Genomic DNA, 19431 nt, shown 5'->3' on the forward strand with positions numbered 1-19431 from the left:
AACACACCTCTCCAAGCTGCAAGCTCACTGGGCCTCCACCAGCACACGCTCCGACTCTGAAGACTAGCAGGAGAGCCTGGCCCCTTGTATTCCCTCAGCGGTCTTTTAGCAGGGACCGGGGATTCATAGATGACCCAGCTTATGGGCAGACACGGTCGACCCTCACACAGGAGTCCCTCCAATGCTGGAGCCCTTAGTGGTGTTTGCATGCCTGTCAGCAGGGGACGTCGGCCCTCACTCCTAACTGTCCCATACCCCCGAGAGAGGAAACGTGCTGGACCTCAGTTTCGATAAGGAGACGGTAGAGCGTTCTCACTCATTTTGTTCAGATTTTCCAAGGAATGCATACAAGGGTGTCATCATCGATCCAAGCACATGCTGGGACGCTGCAGAACACAAACGGGCAGGCCGTGGGGCTCTGCAGAGGAGCCATGACCCGGAAGTACTCCAACAGCCTGGGGAATCCACAGTCTTCAGGCCACTCAGCAAGACCAACAATCAATCCACTCTTGCAGCCACTGGGCCCATCTGATGAAAACCTAATATCCAATGGCACATTTTAGTATGGGTGAATGCATACCGTCCTGAGTTATCCACAGCCACGCTCAGCAACGTGCGCCCGCCCCACTTTTTCCAGTTCTCCTTAGGACATCCAGTCATCAGACAACGCGGAGGTCTTCTTGTCTTTGCCGACGGCCAGCCTTGCCCTGCAGCTGCACCTGAGAAGTGGACAGAAATCATGCAGGCTTCTGAATTGCACCACGGTTCAGAGAACATGATTCTTGCGAACACTTACCTTGCCGTGAGCCCAGAACCTGCTTTCCAAGTACCACTATCCATTACCGAAAACTGATTGCGTGTCTCACAGCATGACTGGAGGAAGTTAGGCACGTACATTGGTCGGTGTGTCAGACACTGTATCTGTGTATTCACGTGAGTGGGCGTGTGTGACTGTGACTGCGCACGAGGATGCGCTTGTGGGTTCCTGTGCGTGGCGCTGAATACGCGTCTTGGTCTCTGGGTGTCGCTGTGGCCCTCTGCAGACACCTCCAACAGTAAACGCCACAGTTTATACACAGCACCCTGGTTGGACCCCCAACTGAAAGGAGAAAGACCCCTGTCAGCTTCAAGAGGCCGCATGCGAAGTTTAACGCCCAGGGGCTGCTGAAATAGGTCACAGACTCCCGCTCTCCCACAGCCACGCCTTCTGACCAAAGCACAAAGACTGGACGAGACCTGCCTCCCGGCCGTGGGTGTCACATCTACGTGGACCTGGAGACCCTGCCACCTACAAGCACATCTGATGTGCCCTTGGGGTCACTCCCAGCGCTCCCAGAAGCAAGGGAACCTCCCATGGGGGGGCTGACTCCGACCTGCAGTTGCCTACAGGCAAGATGCAGCCCGGCACTACTCAAGGGGCTAACGAACTTCGGCCCAAGTGCCTCTTCTCGCCAACTAGACCATATCACTTTCCGTGACCCCGTGGGAATGCCCACAACGGGAAGTGTTGGGCTTCAGCAACCAGGACACAGGTTGGGACCTGACAGCGGAAATTAGGCCACCTTCCCGGCCACGTATCGGCAAGCTTCCAACTGGCAGGTTTCGCGGCCCAGACCACTGAGGAAACGCTCAAACGCTTCACAGCCTCGTCCTAAGTGCCCTCCTGCTGCCTGCAGGGCGACTCAACCCTACTTGAAGCCACAGACATCATGCGAACACGGGGACACTGAACACCAGGGAAGACAGACCGCAAGCCTGTCTGCTTTGATGAGGCCCACGGCACCGCATGCATCCTGGCAATTCTCCACTGCCACAGCGACACTACCGAGGAACTCACAGTGATCAAAGGCACTGTCCCCGAGGACCACAGACAGACTTTCAATGGAAGACCTCTGCCATGCGAGGGGACTTGGAAGCCTGAAAGGGAAAGGTGGTTGGCCACGGCAGGGCACCTGGCAGGGCAACTGTGTCCCCATCTCTTCCCGGCCAATGGACTGCTCCGGATAAAGCTCTGGCTCTTCGAACGGCCTGCATGCCACATGGGCCGGCCGCGTCATGCCCTCCGGGAGAAACACTATCGCTTTGCACATTCCCAAAAGAAGGAACAAAACGACCAAAGGGCTTGTTCCCATAACTCACCTACCCCCAAGGAGGCCGGCACAGATGCCTCAGCATGTCCATCTTCTCTACGTCCCGCAAGACACCCGTGTGGAGTCACTCCTCCGGAAATGGGATCGCAACTCTACACAGGTTACCTACCTCACTACATCCTCATGAACTGCCAAAGCCATCCCCTCCATAGGCAGCTGATGCCAGCCCTTCACGAACAAGACACATCCTCGGGAAGCTGAGGCCAGCACCTGCAACCCAATGATGACAGCCCATCCCACGACATTACATAGGACGTGTCCTCATGATACCTTAACTTTCTCTCCAGGCCCCCAGCCACCACACAGGCTTAAATGCAGCACTCGATCCTCAGCCCACTCCACGATGATCCACTTAGCACCAACAGTGTGCCGGCAGCTTCAGCAGAGGAGCTGAAAGGGGCAGCCCCGTGGCCTAGTCCATCGGCCCCCTTCTGCCATCGCTCAACTCCAGCCCACCCCTGCTCACTGCTCCAGCCCCACCGGGCACTCAGGAACCTCACCACACCACACACAACATCACAGAGGGCCTCAGGCCTGGCCTGAGGCTCCAGGCTCCAACCAGGGAAGCTTGCTCACTTTGGCTTCCAGAATCAACCTCCGAAGCGGCGTGCACAAAGCGTGATCCTGGCCAAAACACACCTCTCCAAGCTGCAAGCTCACTGGGCCTCCACCAGCACACGCTCCGACTCTGAAGACTAGCAGGAGAGCCTGGCCCCTTGTATTCCCTCAGCGGTCTTTTAGCAGGGACCGGGGATTCATAGATGACCCAGCTTATGGGCAGACACGGTCGACCCTCACACAGGAGTCCCTCCAATGCTGGAGCCCTTAGTGGTGTTTGCATGCCTGTCAGCAGGGGACGTCGGCCCTCACTCCTAACTGTCCCATACCCCCGAGAGAGGAAACGTGCTGGACCTCAGTTTCGATAAGGAGACGGTAGAGCGTTCTCACTCATTTTGTTCAGATTTTCCAAGGAATGCATACAAGGGTGTCATCATCGATCCAAGCACATGCTGGGACGCTGCAGAACACAAACGGGCAGGCCGTGGGGCTCTGCAGAGGAGCCATGACCCGGAAGTACTCCAACAGCCTGGGGAATCCACAGTCTTCAGGCCACTCAGCAAGACCAACAATCAATCCACTCTTGCAGCCACTGGGCCCATCTGATGAAAACCTAATATCCAATGGCACATTTTAGTATGGGTGAATGCATACCGTCCTGAGTTATCCACAGCCACGCTCAGCAACGTGCGCCCGCCCCACTTTTTCCAGTTCTCCTTAGGACATCCAGTCATCAGACAACGCGAAGGTCTTCTTGTCTTTGCCGACGGCCAGCCTTGCCCTGCAGCTGCACCTGAGAAGTGGACAGAAATCATGCAGGCTTCTGAATTGCACCACGGTTCAGAGAACATGATTCTTGCGAACACTTACCTTGCCGTGAGCCCAGAACCTGCTTTCCAAGTACCACTATCCATTACCGAAAACTGATTGCGTGTCTCACAGCATGACTGGAGGAAGTTAGGCACGTACATTGGTCGGTGTGTCAGACACTGTATCTGTGTATTCACGTGAGTGGGCGTGTGTGACTGTGACTGCGCACGAGGATGCGCTTGTGGGTTCCTGTGTGTGGCGCTGAATACGCGTCTTGGTCTCTGGGTGTCGCTGTGGCCCTCTGCAGACACCTCCAACAGTAAACGCCACAGTTTATACACAGCACCCTGGTTGGACCCCCAACTGAAAGGAGAAAGACCCCTGTCAGCTTCAAGAGGCCGCATGCGAAGTTTAACGTCCAGGGGCTGCTGAAATAGGTCACAGACTCCCGCTCTCCCACAGCCACGCCTTCTGACCAAAGCACAAAGACTGGACGAGACCTGCCTCCCGGCCGTGGGTGTCACATCTACGTGGACCTGGAGACCCTGCCACCTACAAGCACATCTGATGTGCCCTTGGGGTCACTCCCAGCGCTCCCAGAAGCAAGGGAACCTCCCATGGGGGGGCTGACTCCGACCTGCAGTTGCCTACAGGCAAGATGCAGCCCGGCACTACTCAAGGGGCTAACCAACTTCGGCCCAAGTGCCTCTTCTCGCCAACTAGACCATATCACTTTCCGTGACCCCGTGGGAATGCCCACAACGGGAAGTGTTGGGCTTCAGCAACCAGGACACAGGTTGGGACCTGACAGCGGAAATTAGGCCACCTTCCCGGCCACGTATCGGCAAGCTTCCAACTGGCAGGTTTCGTGGCCCAGACCACTGAGGAAACGCTCAAACGCTTCACAGCCTCGTCCTAAGTGCCCTCCTGCTGCCTGCAGGGCGACTCAACCCTACTTGAAGCCACAGACATCATGCGAACACGGGGACACTGAACACCAGGGAAGACAGACCGCAAGCCTGTCTGCTTTGATGAGGCCCACGGCACCGCATGCATCCTGGCAATTCTCCACTGCCACAGCGACACTACCGAGGAACTCACAGTGATCAAAGGCACTGTCCTCGAGGACCACAGACAGACTTTCAATGGAAGACCTCTGCCATGCGAGGGGACTTGGAAGCCTGAAAGGGAAAGGTGGTTGGCCACGGCAGGGCACCTGGCAGGGCAACTGTGTCCCCATCTCTTCCCGGCCAATGGACTGCTCCGGATAAAGCTCTGGCTCTTCGAACGGCCTGCATGCCACATGGGCCGGCCGCGTCATGCCCTCCGGGAGAAACACTATCGCTTTGCACATTCCCAAAAGAAGGAACAAAACGACCAAAGGGCTTGTTCCCATAACTCACCTACCCCCAAGGAGGCCGGCACAGATGCCTCAGCATGTCCATCTTCTCTACGTCCCGCAAGACACCCGTGTGGAGTCACTCCTCCGGAAATGGGATCGCAACTCTACACAGGTTACCTACCTCACTACATCCTCATGAACTGCCAAAGCCATCCCCTCCATAGGCAGCTGATGCCAGCCCTTCACGAACAAGACACATCCTCGGGAAGCTGAGGCCAGCACCTGCAACCCAATGATGACAGCCCATCCCACGACATTACATAGGACGTGTCCTCATGATACCTTAACTTTCTCTCCAGGCCCCCAGCCACCACACAGGCTTAAATGCAGCACTCGATCCTCAGCCCACTCCACGATGATCCACTTAGCACCAACAGTGTGCCGGCAGCTTCAGCAGAGGAGCTGAAAGGGGCAGCCCCGTGGCCTAGTCCATCGGCCCCCTTCTGCCATCGCTCAACTCCAGCCCACCCCTGCTCACTGCTCCAGCCCCACCGGGCACTCAGGAACCTCACCACACCACACACAACATCACAGAGGGCCTCAGGCCTGGCCTGAGGCTCCAGGCTCCAACCAGGGAAGCTTGCTCACTTTGGCTTCCAGAATCAACCTCCGAAGCGGCATGCACAAAGCGTGATCCTGGCCAAAACACACCTCTCCAAGCTGCAAGCTCACTGGGCCTCCACCAGCACACGCTCCGACTCTGAAGACTAGCAGGAGAGCCTGGCCCCTTGTATTCCCTCAGCGGTCTTTTAGCAGGGACCGGGGATTCATAGATGACCCAGCTTATGGGCAGACACGGTCGACCCTCACACAGGAGTCCCTCCAATGCTGGAGCCCTTAGTGGTGTTTGCATGCCTGTCAGCAGGGGACGTCGGCCCTCACTCCTAACTGTCCCATACCCCCGAGAGAGGAAACGTGCTGGACCTCAGTTTCGATAAGGAGACGGTAGAGCGTTCTCACTCATTTTGTTCAGATTTTCCAAGGAATGCATACAAGGGTGTCATCATCGATCCAAGCACATGCTGGGACGCTGCAGAACACAAACGGGCAGGCCGTGGGGCTCTGCAGAGGAGCCATGACCCGGAAGTACTCCAACAGCCTGGGGAATCCACAGTCTTCAGGCCACTCAGCAAGACCAACAATCAATCCACTCTTGCAGCCACTGGGCCCATCTGATGAAAACCTAATATCCAATGGCACATTTTAGTATGGGTGAATGCATACCGTCCTGAGTTATCCACAGCCACGCTCAGCAACGTGCGCCCGCCCCACTTTTTCCAGTTCTCCTTAGGACATCCAGTCATCAGACAACGCGAAGGTCTTCTTGTCTTTGCCGACGGCCAGCCTTGCCCTGCAGCTGCACCTGAGAAGTGGACAGAAATCATGCAGGCTTCTGAATTGCACCACGGTTCAGAGAACATGATTCTTGCGAACACTTACCTTGCCGTGAGCCCAGAACCTGCTTTCCAAGTACCACTATCCATTACCGAAAACTGATTGCGTGTCTCACAGCATGACTGGAGGAAGTTAGGCACGTACATTGGTCGGTGTGTCAGACACTGTATCTGTGTATTCACGTGAGTGGGCGTGTGTGACTGTGACTGCGCACGAGGATGCGCTTGTGGGTTCCTGTGTGTGGCGCTGAATACGCGTCTTGGTCTCTGGGTGTCGCTGTGGCCCTCTGCAGACACCTCCAACAGTAAACGCCACAGTTTATACACAGCACCCTGGTTGGACCCCCAACTGAAAGGAGAAAGACCCCTGTCAGCTTCAAGAGGCCGCATGCGAAGTTTAACGCCCAGGGGCTGCTGAAATAGGTCACAGACTCCCGCTCTCCCACAGCCACGCCTTCTGACCAAAGCACAAAGACTGGACGAGACCTGCCTCCCGGCCGTGGGTGTCACATCTACGTGGACCTGGAGACCCTGCCACCTACAAGCACATCTGATGTGCCCTTGGGGTCACTCCCAGCGCTCCCAGAAGCAAGGGAACCTCCCATGGGGGGGCTGACTCCGACCTGCAGTTGCCTACAGGCAAGATGCAGCCCGGCACTACTCAAGGGGCTAACGAACTTCGGCCCAAGTGCCTCTTCTCGCCAACTAGACCATATCACTTTCCGTGACCCCGTGGGAATGCCCACAACGGGAAGTGTTGGGCTTCAGCAACCAGGACACAGGTTGGGACCTGACAGCGGAAATTAGGCCACCTTCCCGGCCACGTATCGGCAAGCTTCCAACTGGCAGGTTTCGCGGCCCAGACCACTGAGGAAACGCTCAAACGCTTCACAGCCTCGTCCTAAGTGCCCTCCTGCTGCCTGCAGGGCGACTCAACCCTACTTGAAGCCACAGACATCATGCGAACACGGGGACACTGAACACCAGGGAAGACAGACCGCAAGCCTGTCTGCTTTGATGAGGCCCACGGCACCGCATGCATCCTGGCAATTCTCCACTGCCACAGCGACACTACCGAGGAACTCACAGTGATCAAAGGCACTGTCCCCGAGGACCACAGACAGACTTTCAATGGAAGACCTCTGCCATGCGAGGGGACTTGGAAGCCTGAAAGGGAAAGGTGGTTGGCCACGGCAGGGCACCTGGCAGGGCAACTGTGTCCCCATCTCTTCCCGGCCAATGGACTGCTCCGGATAAAGCTCTGGCTCTTCGAACGGCCTGCATGCCACATGGGCCGGCCGCGTCATGCCCTCCGGGAGAAACACTATCGCTTTGCACATTCCCAAAAGAAGGAACAAAACGACCAAAGGGCTTGTTCCCATAACTCACCTACCCCCAAGGAGGCCGGCACAGATGCCTCAGCATGTCCATCTTCTCTACGTCCCGCAAGACACCCGTGTGGAGTCACTCCTCCGGAAATGGGATCGCAACTCTACACAGGTTACCTACCTCACTACATCCTCATGAACTGCCAAAGCCATCCCCTCCATAGGCAGCTGATGCCAGCCCTTCACGAACAAGACACATCCTCGGGAAGCTGAGGCCAGCACCTGCAACCCAATGATGACAGCCCATCCCACGACATTACATAGGACGTGTCCTCATGATACCTTAACTTTCTCTCCAGGCCCCCAGCCACCACACAGGCTTAAATGCAGCACTCGATCCTCAGCCCACTCCACGATGATCCACTTAGCACCAACAGTGTGCCGGCAGCTTCAGCAGAGGAGCTGAAAGGGGCAGCCCCGTGGCCTAGTCCATCGGCCCCCTTCTGCCATCGCTCAACTCCAGCCCACCCCTGCTCACTGCTCCAGCCCCACCGGGCACTCAGGAACCTCACCACACCACACACAACATCACAGAGGGCCTCAGGCCTGGCCTGAGGCTCCAGGCTCCAACCAGGGAAGCTTGCTCACTTTGGCTTCCAGAATCAACCTCCGAAGCGCCATGCACAAAGCGTGATCCTGGCCAAAACACACCTCTCCAAGCTGCAAGCTCACTGGGCCTCCACCAGCACACGCTCCGACTCTGAAGACTAGCAGGAGAGCCTGGCCCCTTGTATTCCCTCAGCGGTCTTTTAGCAGGGACCGGGGATTCATAGATGACCCAGCTTATGGGCAGACACGGTCGACCCTCACACAGGAGTCCCTCCAATGCTGGAGCCCTTAGTGGTGTTTGCATGCCTGTCAGCAGGGGACGTCGGCCCTCACTCCTAACTGTCCCATACCCCCGAGAGAGGAAACGTGCTGGACCTCAGTTTCGATAAGGAGACGGTAGAGCGTTCTCACTCATTTTGTTCAGATTTTCCAAGGAATGCATACAAGGGTGTCATCATCGATCCAAGCACATGCTGGGACGCTGCAGAACACAAACGGGCAGGCCGTGGGGCTCTGCAGAGGAGCCATGACCCGGAAGTACTCCAACAGCCTGGGGAATCCACAGTCTTCAGGCCACTCAGCAAGACCAACAATCAATCCACTCTTGCAGCCACTGGGCCCATCTGATGAAAACCTAATATCCAATGGCACATTTTAGTATGGGTAAATGCATACCGTCCTGAGTTATCCACAGCCACGCTCAGCAACGTGCGCCCGCCCCACTTTTTCCAGTTCTCCTTAGGACATCCAGTCATCAGACAACGCGAAGGTCTTCTTGTCTTTGCCGACGGCCAGCCTTGCCCTGCAGCTGCACCTGAGAAGTGGACAGAAATCATGCAGGCTTCTGAATTGCACCACGGTTCAGAGAACATGATTCTTGCGAACACTTACCTTGCCGTGAGCCCAGAACCTGCTTTCCAAGTACCACTATCCATTACCGAAAACTGATTGCGTGTCTCACAGCATGACTGGAGGAAGTTAGGCACGTACATTGGTCGGTGTGTCAGACACTGTATCTGTGTATTCACGTGAGTGGGCGTGTGTGACTGTGACTGCGCACGAGGATGCGCTTGTGGGTTCCTGTGTGTGGCGCTGAATACGCGTCTTGGTCTCTGGGTGTCGCTGTGGCCCTCTGCAGACACCTCCAACAGTAAACGCCACAGTTTATACACAGCACCCTGGTTGGACCCCCAACTGAAAGGAGAAAGACCCCTGTCAGCTTCAAGAGGCCGCATGCGAAGTTTAACGCCCAGGGGCTGCTGAAATAGGTCACAGACTCCCGCTCTCCCACAGCCACGCCTTCTGACCAAAGCACAAAGACTGGACGAGACCTGCCTCCCGGCCGTGGGTGTCACATCTACGTGGACCTGGAGACCCTGCCACCTACAAGCACATCTGATGTGCCCTTGGGGTCACTCCCAGCGCTCCCAGAAGCAAGGGAACCTCCCATGGGGGGGCTGACTCCGACCTGCAGTTGCCTACAGGCAAGATGCAGCCCGGCACTACTCAAGGGGCTAACGAACTTCGGCCCAAGTGCCTCTTCTCGCCAACTAGACCATATCACTTTCCGTGACCCCGTGGGAATGCCCACAACGGGAAGTGTTGGGCTTCAGCAACCAGGACACAGGTTGGGACCTGACAGCGGAAATTAGGCCACCTTCCCGGCCACGTATCGGCAAGCTTCCAACTGGCAGGTTTCGCGGCCCAGACCACTGAGGAAACGCTCAAACGCTTCACAGCCTCGTCCTAAGTGCCCTCCTGCTGCCTGCAGGGCGACTCAACCCTACTTGAAGCCACAGACATCATGCGAACACGGGGACACTGAACACCAGGGAAGACAGACCGCAAGCCTGTCTGCTTTGATGAGGCCCACGGCACCGCATGCATCCTGGCAATTCTCCACTGCCACAGCGACACTACCGAGGAACTCACAGTGATCAAAGGCACTGTCCCCGAGGACCACAGACAGACTTTCAATGGAAGACCTCTGCCATGCGAGGGGACTTGGAAGCCTGAAAGGGAAAGGTGGTTGGCCACGGCAGGGCACCTGGCAGGGCAACTGTGTCCCCATCTCTTCCCGGCCAATGGACTGCTCCGGATAAAGCTCTGGCTCTTCGAACGGCCTGCATGCCACATGGGCCGGCCGCGTCATGCCCTCCGGGAGAAACACTATCGCTTTGCACATTCCCAAAAGAAGGAACAAAACGACCAAAGGCCTTGTTCCCATAACTCACCTACCCCCAAGGAGGCCGGCACAGATGCCTCAGCATGTCCATCTTCTCTACGTCCCGCAAGACACCCGTGTGGAGTCACTCCTCCGGAAATGGGATCGCAACTCTACACAGGTTACCTACCTCACTACATCCTCATGAACTGCCAAAGCCATCCCCTCCATAGGCAGCTGATGCCAGCCCTTCACGAACAAGACACATCCTCGGGAAGCTGAGGCCAGCACCTGCAACCCAATGATGACAGCCCATCCCACGACATTACATAGGACGTGTCCTCATGATACCTTAACTTTCTCTCCAGGCCCCCAGCCACCACACAGGCTTAAATGCAGCACTCGATCCTCAGCCCACTCCACGATGATCCACTTAGCACCAACAGTGTGCCGGCAGCTTCAGCAGAGGAGCTGAAAGGGGCAGCCCCGTGGCCTAGTCCATCGGCCCCCTTCTGCCATCGCTCAACTCCAGCCCACCCCTGCTCACTGCTCCAGCCCCACCGGGCACTCAGGAACCTCACCACACCACACACAACATCACAGAGGGCCTCAGGCCTGGCCTGAGGCTCCAGGCTCCAACCAGGGAAGCTTGCTCACTTTGGCTTCCAGAATCAACCTCCGAAGCGGCATGCACAAAGCGTGATCCTGGCCAAAACACACCTCTCCAAGCTGCAAGCTCACTGGGCCTCCACCAGCACACGCTCCGACTCTGAAGACTAGCAGGAGAGCCTGGCCCCTTGTATTCCCTCAGCGGTCTTTTAGCAGGGACCGGGGATTCATAGATGACCCAGCTTATGGGCAGACACGGTCGACCCTCACACAGGAGTCCCTCCAATGCTGGAGCCCTTAGTGGTGTTTGCATGCCTGTCAGCAGGGGACGTCGGCCCTCACTCCTAACTGTCCCATACCCCCGAGAGAGGAAACGTGCTGGACCTCAGTTTCGATAAGGAGACGGTAGAGCGTTCTCACTCATTTTGTTCAGATTTTCCAAGGAATGCATACAAGGGTGTCATCATCGATCCAAGCACATGCTGGGACGCTGCAGAACACAAACGGGCAGGCCGTGGGGCTCTGCAGAGGAGCCATGACCCGGAAGTACTCCAACAGCCTGGGGAATCCACAGTCTTCAGGCCACTCAGCAAGACCAACAATCAATCCACTCTTGCAGCCACTGGGCCCATCTGATGAAAACCTAATATCCAATGGCACATTTTAGTATGGGTGAATGCATACCGTCCTGAGTTATCCACAGCCACGCTCAGCAACGTGCGCCCGCCCCACTTTTTCCAGTTCTCCTTAGGACATCCAGTCATCAGACAACGCGAAGGTCTTCTTGTCTTTGCCGACGGCCAGCCTTGCCCTGCAGCTGCACCTGAGAAGTGGACAGAAATCATGCAGGCTTCTGAATTGCACCACGGTTCAGAGAACATGATTCTTGCGAACACTTACCTTGCCGTGAGCCCAGAACCTGCTTTCCAAGTACCACTATCCATTACCGAAAACTGATTGCGTGTCTCACAGCATGACTGGAGGAAGTTAGGCACGTACATTGGTCGGTGTGTCAGACACTGTATCTGTGTATTCACGTGAGTGGGCGTGTGTGACTGTGACTGCGCACGAGGATGCGCTTGTGGGTTCCTGTGTGTGGCGCTGAATACGCGTCTTGGTCTCTGGGTGTCGCTGTGGCCCTCTGCAGACACCTCCAACAGTAAACGCCACAGTTTATACACAGCACCCTGGTTGGACCCCCAACTGAAAGGAGAAAGACCCCTGTCAGCTTCAAGAGGCCGCATGCGAAGTTTAACGCCCAGGGGCTGCTGAAATAGGTCACAGACTCCCGCTCTCCCACAGCCACGCCTTCTGACCAAAGCACAAAGACTGGACGAGACCTGCCTCCCGGCCGTGGGTGTCACATCTACGTGGACCTGGAGACCCTGCCACCTACAAGCACATCTGATGTGCCCTTGGGGTCACTCCCAGCGCTCCCAGAAGCAAGGGAACCTCCCATGGGGGGGCTGACTCCGACCTGCAGTTGCCTACAGGCAAGATGCAGCCCGGCACTACTCAAGGGGCTAACGAACTTCGGCCCAAGTGCCTCTTCTCGCCAACTAGACCATATCACTTTCCGTGACCCCGTGGGAATGCCCACAACGGGAAGTGTTGGGCTTCAGCAACCAGGACACAGGTTGGGACCTGACAGCGGAAATTAGGCCACCTTCCCGGCCACGTATCGGCAAGCTTCCAACTGGCAGGTTTCGCGGCCCAGACCACTGAGGAAACGCTCAAACGCTTCACAGCCTCGTCCTAAGTGCCCTCCTGCTGCCTGCAGGGCGACTCAACCCTACTTGAAGCCACAGACATCATGCGAACACGGGGACACTGAACACCAGGGAAGACAGACCGCAAGCCTGTCTGCTTTGATGAGGCCCACGGCACCGCATGCATCCTGGCAATTCTCCACTGCCACAGCGACACTACCGAGGAACTCACAGTGATCAAAGGCACTGTCCCCGAGGACCACAGACAGACTTTCAATGGAAGACCTCTGCCATGCGAGGGGACTTGGAAGCCTGAAAGGGAAAGGTGGTTGGCCACGGCAGGGCACCTGGCAGGGCAACTGTGTCCCCATCTCTTCCCGGCCAATGGACTGCTCCGGATAAAGCTCTGGCTCTTCGAACGGCCTGCATGCCACATGGGCCGGCCGCGTCATGCCCTCCGGGAGAAACACTATCGCTTTGCACATTCCCAAAAGAAGGAACAAAACGACCAAAGGGCTTGTTCCCATAACTCACCTACCCCCAAGGAGGCCGGCACAGATGCCTCAGCATGTCCATCTTCTCTACGTCCCGCAAGACACCCGTGTGGAGTCACTCCTCCGGAAATGGGATCGCAACTCTACACAGGTTACCTACCTCACTACATCCTCATGAACTGCCAAAGCCATCCCCTCCATAGGCAGCTGATGCCAGCCCTTCACGAACAAGACACATCCTCGGGAAGCTGAGGCCAGCACCTGCAACCCAATGATGACAGCCCATCCCACGACATTACATAGGACGTGTCCTCATGATACCTTAACTTTCTCTCCAGGCCCCCAGCCACCACACAGGCTTAAATGCAGCACTCGATCCTCAGCCCACTCCACGATGATCCACTTAGCACCAACAGTGTGCCGGCAGCTTCAGCAGAGGAGCTGAAAGGGGCAGCCCCGTGGCCTAGTCCATCGGCCCCCTTCTGCCATCGCTCAACTCCAGCCCACCCCTGCTCACTGCTCCAGCCCCACCGGGCACTCAGGAACCTCACCACACCACACACAACATCACAGAGGGCCTCAGGCCTGGCCTGAGGCTCCAGGCTCCAACCAGGGAAGCTTGCTCACTTTGGCTTCCAGAATCAACCTCCGAAGCGGCATGCACAAAGCGTGATCCTGGCCAAAACACACCTCTCCAAGCTGCAAGCTCACTGGGCCTCCACCAGCACACGCTCCGACTCTGAAGACTAGCAGGAGAGCCTGGCCCCTTGTATTCCCTCAGCGGTCTTTTAGCAGGGACCGGGGATTCATAGATGACCCAGCTTATGGGCAGACACGGTCGACCCTCACACAGGAGTCCCTCCAATGCTGGAGCCCTTAGTGGTGTTTGCATGCCTGTCAGCAGGGGACGTCGGCCCTCACTCCTAACTGTCCCATACCCCCGAGAGAGGAAACGTGCTGGACCTCAGTTTCGATAAGGAGACGGTAGAGCGTTCTCACTCATTTTGTTCAGATTTTCCAAGGAATGCATACAAGGGTGTCATCATCGATCCAAGCACATGCTGGGACGCTGCAGAACACAAACGGGCAGGCCGTGGGGCTCTGCAGAGGAGCCATGACCCGGAAGTACTCCAACAGCCTGGGGAATCCACAGTCTTCAGGCCACTCAGCAAGACCAACAATCAATCCACTCTTGCAGCCACTGGGCCCATCTGATGAAAACCTAATATCCAATGGCACATTTTAGTATGGGTGAATGCATACCGTCCTGAGTTATCCACAGCCACGCTCAGCAACGTGCGCCCGCCCCACTTTTTCCAGTTCTCCTTAGGACATCCAGTCATCAGACAACGCGAAGGTCTTCTTGTCTTTGCCGACGGCCAGCCTTGCCCTGCAGCTGCACCTGAGAAGTGGACAGAAATCATGCAGGCTTCTGAATTGCACCACGGTTCAGAGAACATGATTCTTGCGAACACTTACCTTGCCGTGAGCCCAGAACCTGCTTTCCAAGTACCACTATCCATTACCGAAAACTGATTGCGTGTCTCACAGCATGACTGGAGGAAGTTAGGCACGTACATTGGTCGGTGTGTCAGACACTGTATCTGTGTATTCACGTGAGTGGGCGTGTGTGACTGTGACTGCGCACGAGGATGCGCTTGTGGGTTCCTGTGTGTGGCGCTGAATACGCGTCTTGGTCTCTGGGTGTCGCTGTGGCCCTCTGCAGACACCTCCAACAGTAAACGCCACAGTTTATACACAGCACCCTGGTTGGACCCCCAACTGAAAGGAGAAAGACCCCTGTCAGCTTCAAGAGGCCGCATGCGAAGTTTAACGCCCAGGGGCTGCTGAAATAGGTCACAGACTCCCGCTCTCCCACAGCCACGCCTTCTGACCAAAGCACAAAGACTGGACGAGACCTGCCTCCCGGCCGTGGGTGTCACATCTACGTGGACCTGGAGACCCTGCCACCTACAAGCACATCTGATGTGCCCTTGGGGTCACTCCCAGCGCTCCCAGAAGCAAGGGAACCTCCCATGGGGGGGCTGACTCCGACCTGCAGTTGCCTACAGGCAAGATGCAGCCCGGCACTACTCAAGGGGCTAACGAACTTCGGCCCAAGTGCCTCTTCTCGCCAACTAGACCATATCACTTTCCGTGACCCCGTGGGAATGCCCACAACGGGAAGTGTTGGGCTTCAGCAACCAGGACACAGGTTGGGACCTGACAGCGGAAATTAGGCCACCTTCCCGGCCACGTATCGGCAAGCTTCCAACTGGCAGGTTTCGCGGCCCAGACCACTGAGGAAACGCTCAAACGCTTCACAGCCTCGTCCTAAGTGCCCTCCTGCTGCCTGCAGGGCGACTCAACCCTACTTGAAGCCACAGACATCATGCGAACACGGGGACACTGAACACCAGGGAAGACAGACCGCAAGCCTGTCTGCTTTGATGAGGCCCACGGCACCGCATGCATCCTGGCAATTCTCCACTGCCACAGCGACACTACCGAGGAACTCACAGTGATCAAAGGCACTGTCCCCGAGGACCACAGACAGACTTTCAATGGAAGACCTCTGCCATGCGAGGGGACTTGGAAGCCTGAAAGGGAAAGGTGGTTGGCCACGGCAGGGCACCTGGCAGGGCAACTGTGTCCCCATCTCTTCCCGGCCAATGGACTGCTCCGGATAAAGCTCTGGCTCTTCGAACGGCCTGCATGCCACATGGGCCGGCCGCGTCATGCCCTCCGGGAGAAACACTATCGCTTTGCACATTCCCAAAAGAAGGAACAAAACGACCAAAGGGCTTGTTCCCATAACTCACCTACCCCCAAGGAGGCCGGCACAGATGCCTCAGCATGTCCATCTTCTCTACGTCCCGCAAGACACCCGTGTGGAGTCACTCCTCCGGAAATGGGATCGCAACTCTACACAGGTTACCTACCTCACTACATCCTCATGAACTGCCAAAGCCATCCCCTCCATAGGCAGCTGATGCCAGCCCTTCACGAACAAGACACATCCTCGGGAAGCTGAGGCCAGCACCTGCAACCCAATGATGACAGCCCATCCCACGACATTACATAGGACGTGTCCTCATGATACCTTAACTTTCTCTCCAGGCCCCCAGCCACCACACAGGCTTAAATGCAGCACTCGATCCTCAGCCCACTCCACGATGATCCACTTAGCACCAACAGTGTGCCGGCAGCTTCAGCAGAGGAGCTGAAAGGGGCAGCCCCGTGGCCTAGTCCATCGGCCCCCTTCTGCCATCGCTCAACTCCAGCCCACCCCTGCTCACTGCTCCAGCCCCACCGGGCACTCAGGAACCTCACCACACCACACACAACATCACAGAGGGCCTCAGGCCTGGCCTGAGGCTCCAGGCTCCAACCAGGGAAGCTTGCTCACTTTGGCTTCCAGAATCAACCTCCGAAGCGGCATGCACAAAGCGTGATCCTGGCCAAAACACACCTCTCCAAGCTGCAAGCTCACTGGGCCTCCACCAGCACACGCTCCGACTCTGAAGACTAGCAGGAGAGCCTGGCCCCTTGTATTCCCTCAGCGGTCTTTTAGCAGGGACCGGGGATTCATAGATGACCCAGCTTATGGGCAGACACGGTCGACCCTCACACAGGAGTCCCTCCAATGCTGGAGCCCTTAGTGGTGTTTGCATGCCTGTCAGCAGGGGACGTCGGCCCTCACTCCTAACTGTCCCATACCCCCGAGAGAGGAAACGTGCTGGACCTCAGTTTCGATAAGGAGACGGTAGAGCGTTCTCACTCATTTTGTTCAGATTTTCCAAGGAATGCATACAAGGGTGTCATCATCGATCCAAGCACATGCTGGGACGCTGCAGAACACAAACGGGCAGGCCGTGGGGCTCTGCAGAGGAGCCATGACCCGGAAGTACTCCAACAGCCTGGGGAATCCACAGTCTTCAGGCCACTCAGCAAGACCAACAATCAATCCACTCTTGCAGCCACTGGGCCCATCTGATGAAAACCTAATATCCAATGGCACATTTTAGTATGGGTGAATGCATACCGTCCTGAGTTATCCACAGCCACGCTCAGCAACGTGCGCCCGCCCCACTTTTTCCAGTTCTCCTTAGGACATCCAGTCATCAGACAACGCGAAGGTCTTCTTGTCTTTGCCGACGGCCAGCCTTGCCCTGCAGCTGCACCTGAGAAGTGGACAGAAATCATGCAGGCTTCTGAATTGCACCACGGTTCAGAGAACATGATTCTTGCGAACACTTACCTTGCCGTGAGCCCAGAACTTGCTTTCCAAGTACCACTATCCATTACCGAAAACTGATTGCGTGTCTCACAGCATGACTGGAGGAAGTTAGGCACGTACATTGGTCGGTGTGTCAGACACTGTATCTGTGTATTCACGTGAGTGGGCGTGTGTGACTGTGACTGCGCACGAGGATGCGCTTGTGGGTTCCTGTGTGTGGCGCTGAATACGCGTCTTGGTCTCTGGGTGTCGCTGTGGCCCTCTGCAGACACCTCCAACAGTAAACGCCACAGTTTATACACAGCACCCTGGTTGGACCCCCAACTGAAAGGAGAAAGACCCCTGTCAGCTTCAAGAGGCCGCATGCGAAGTTTAACGCCCAGGGGCTGCTGAAATAGGTCACAGACTCCCGCTCTCCCACAGCCACGCCTTCTGACCAAAGCACAAAGACTGGACGAGACCTGCCTCCCGGCCGTGGGTGTCACATCTACGTGGACCTGGAGACCCTGCCACCTACAAGCACATCTGATGTGCCCTTGGGGTCACTCCCAGCGCTCCCAGAAGCAAGGGAACCTCCCATGGGGGGGCTGACTCCGACCTGCAGTTGCCTACAGGCAAGATGCAGCCCGGCACTACTCAAGGGGCTAACGAACTTCGGCCCAAGTGCCTCTTCTCGCCAACTAGACCATGTCACTTTCCGTGACCCCGTGGGAATGCCCACAACGGGAAGTGTTGGGCTTCAGCAACCAGGACACAGGTTGGGACCTGACAGCGGAAATTAGGCCACCTTCCCGGCCACGTATCGGCAAGCTTCCAACTGGCAGGTTTCGCGGCCCAGACCACTGAGGAAACGCTCAAACGCTTCACAGCCTCGTCCTAAGTGCCCTCCTGCTGCCTGCAGGGCGACTCAACCCTACTTGAAGCCACAGACATCATGCGAACACGGGGACACTGAACACCAGGGAAGACAGACCGCAAGCCTGTCTGCTTTGATGAGGCCCACGGCACCGCATGCATCCTGGCAATTCTCCACTGCCACAGCGACACTACCGAGGAACTCACAGTGATCAAAGGCACTGTCCCCGAGGACCACAGACAGACTTTCAATGGAAGACCTCTGCCATGCGAGGGGACTTGGAAGCCTGAAAGGGAAAGGTGGTTGGCCACGGCAGGGCACCTGGCAGGGCAACTGTGTCCCCATCTCTTCCCGGCCAATGGACTGCTCCGGATAAAGCTCTGGCTCTTCGAACGGCCTGCATGCCACATGGGCCGGCCGCGTCATGCCCTCCGGGAGAAACACTATCGCTTTGCACATTCCCAAAAGAAGGAACAAAACGACCAAAGGGCTTGTTCCCATAACTCACCTACCCCCAAGGAGGCCGGCACAGATGCCTCAGCATGTCCATCTTCTCTACGTCCCGCAAGACACCCGTGTGGAGTCACTCCTCCGGAAATGGGATCGCAACTCTACACAGGTTACCTACCTCACTACATCCTCATGAACTGCCAAAGCCATCCCCTCCATAGGCAGCTGATGCCAGCCCTTCACGAACAAGACACATCCTCGGGAAGCTGAGGCCAGCACCTGCAACCCAATGATGACAGCCCATCCCACGACATTACATAGGACGTGTCCTCATGATACCTTAACTTTCTCTCCAGGCCCCCAGCCACCACACAGGCTTAAATGCAGCACTCGATCCTCAGCCCACTCCACGATGATCCACTTAGCACCAACAGTGTGCCGGCAGCTTCAGCAGAGGAGCTGAAAGGGGCAGCCCCGTGGCCTAGTCCATCGGCCCCCTTCTGCCATCGCTCAACTCCAGCCCACCCCTGCTCACTGCTCCAGCCCCACCGGGCACTCAGGAACCTCACCACACCACACACAACATCACAGAGGGCCTCAGGCCTGGCCTGAGGCTCCAGGCTCCAACCAGGGAAGCTTGCTCACTTTGGCTTCCAGA

General features: G+C 56.8%; 7 non-coding genes across 7 annotated transcripts; all 7 read right to left on the bottom strand.

The window, feature by feature from the left end:
• Positions 1–276: 276 nt before the first annotated feature.
• On the bottom strand, positions 277–369 carry LOC133086372 (small nucleolar RNA SNORD116). The gene has a single exon (XR_009700128.1). It is a non-coding gene; the product is annotated as a small nucleolar RNA SNORD116 (small nucleolar RNA).
• A 2689-nt stretch (positions 370–3058) lies between these two features.
• LOC133086373 (small nucleolar RNA SNORD116) lies at positions 3059–3151 on the bottom strand. Its single transcript, XR_009700129.1, has one exon. It is a non-coding gene; the product is annotated as a small nucleolar RNA SNORD116 (small nucleolar RNA).
• Positions 3152–5840: 2689 nt separating this feature from the next.
• Positions 5841–5933, bottom strand: LOC133086374 (small nucleolar RNA SNORD116). Its single transcript, XR_009700130.1, has one exon. It is a non-coding gene; the product is annotated as a small nucleolar RNA SNORD116 (small nucleolar RNA).
• A 2689-nt stretch (positions 5934–8622) lies between these two features.
• On the bottom strand, positions 8623–8715 carry LOC133086375 (small nucleolar RNA SNORD116). Its single transcript, XR_009700131.1, has one exon. It is a non-coding gene; the product is annotated as a small nucleolar RNA SNORD116 (small nucleolar RNA).
• Positions 8716–11404: 2689 nt separating this feature from the next.
• On the bottom strand, positions 11405–11497 carry LOC133086376 (small nucleolar RNA SNORD116). Its single transcript, XR_009700132.1, has one exon. It is a non-coding gene; the product is annotated as a small nucleolar RNA SNORD116 (small nucleolar RNA).
• A 2689-nt stretch (positions 11498–14186) lies between these two features.
• Positions 14187–14279, bottom strand: LOC133086377 (small nucleolar RNA SNORD116). The gene has a single exon (XR_009700133.1). It is a non-coding gene; the product is annotated as a small nucleolar RNA SNORD116 (small nucleolar RNA).
• Positions 14280–16968: 2689 nt separating this feature from the next.
• LOC133086378 (small nucleolar RNA SNORD116) lies at positions 16969–17061 on the bottom strand. The gene has a single exon (XR_009700134.1). It is a non-coding gene; the product is annotated as a small nucleolar RNA SNORD116 (small nucleolar RNA).
• Between the last annotated feature and the right edge of the window lie 2370 nt (positions 17062–19431).

The sequence above is a fragment of the Eubalaena glacialis genome, chromosome 2, assembly GCF_028564815.1.
Source record: "Eubalaena glacialis isolate mEubGla1 chromosome 2, mEubGla1.1.hap2.+ XY, whole genome shotgun sequence".
Taxonomy (NCBI): Eukaryota; Metazoa; Chordata; class Mammalia; order Artiodactyla; family Balaenidae; genus Eubalaena; species Eubalaena glacialis.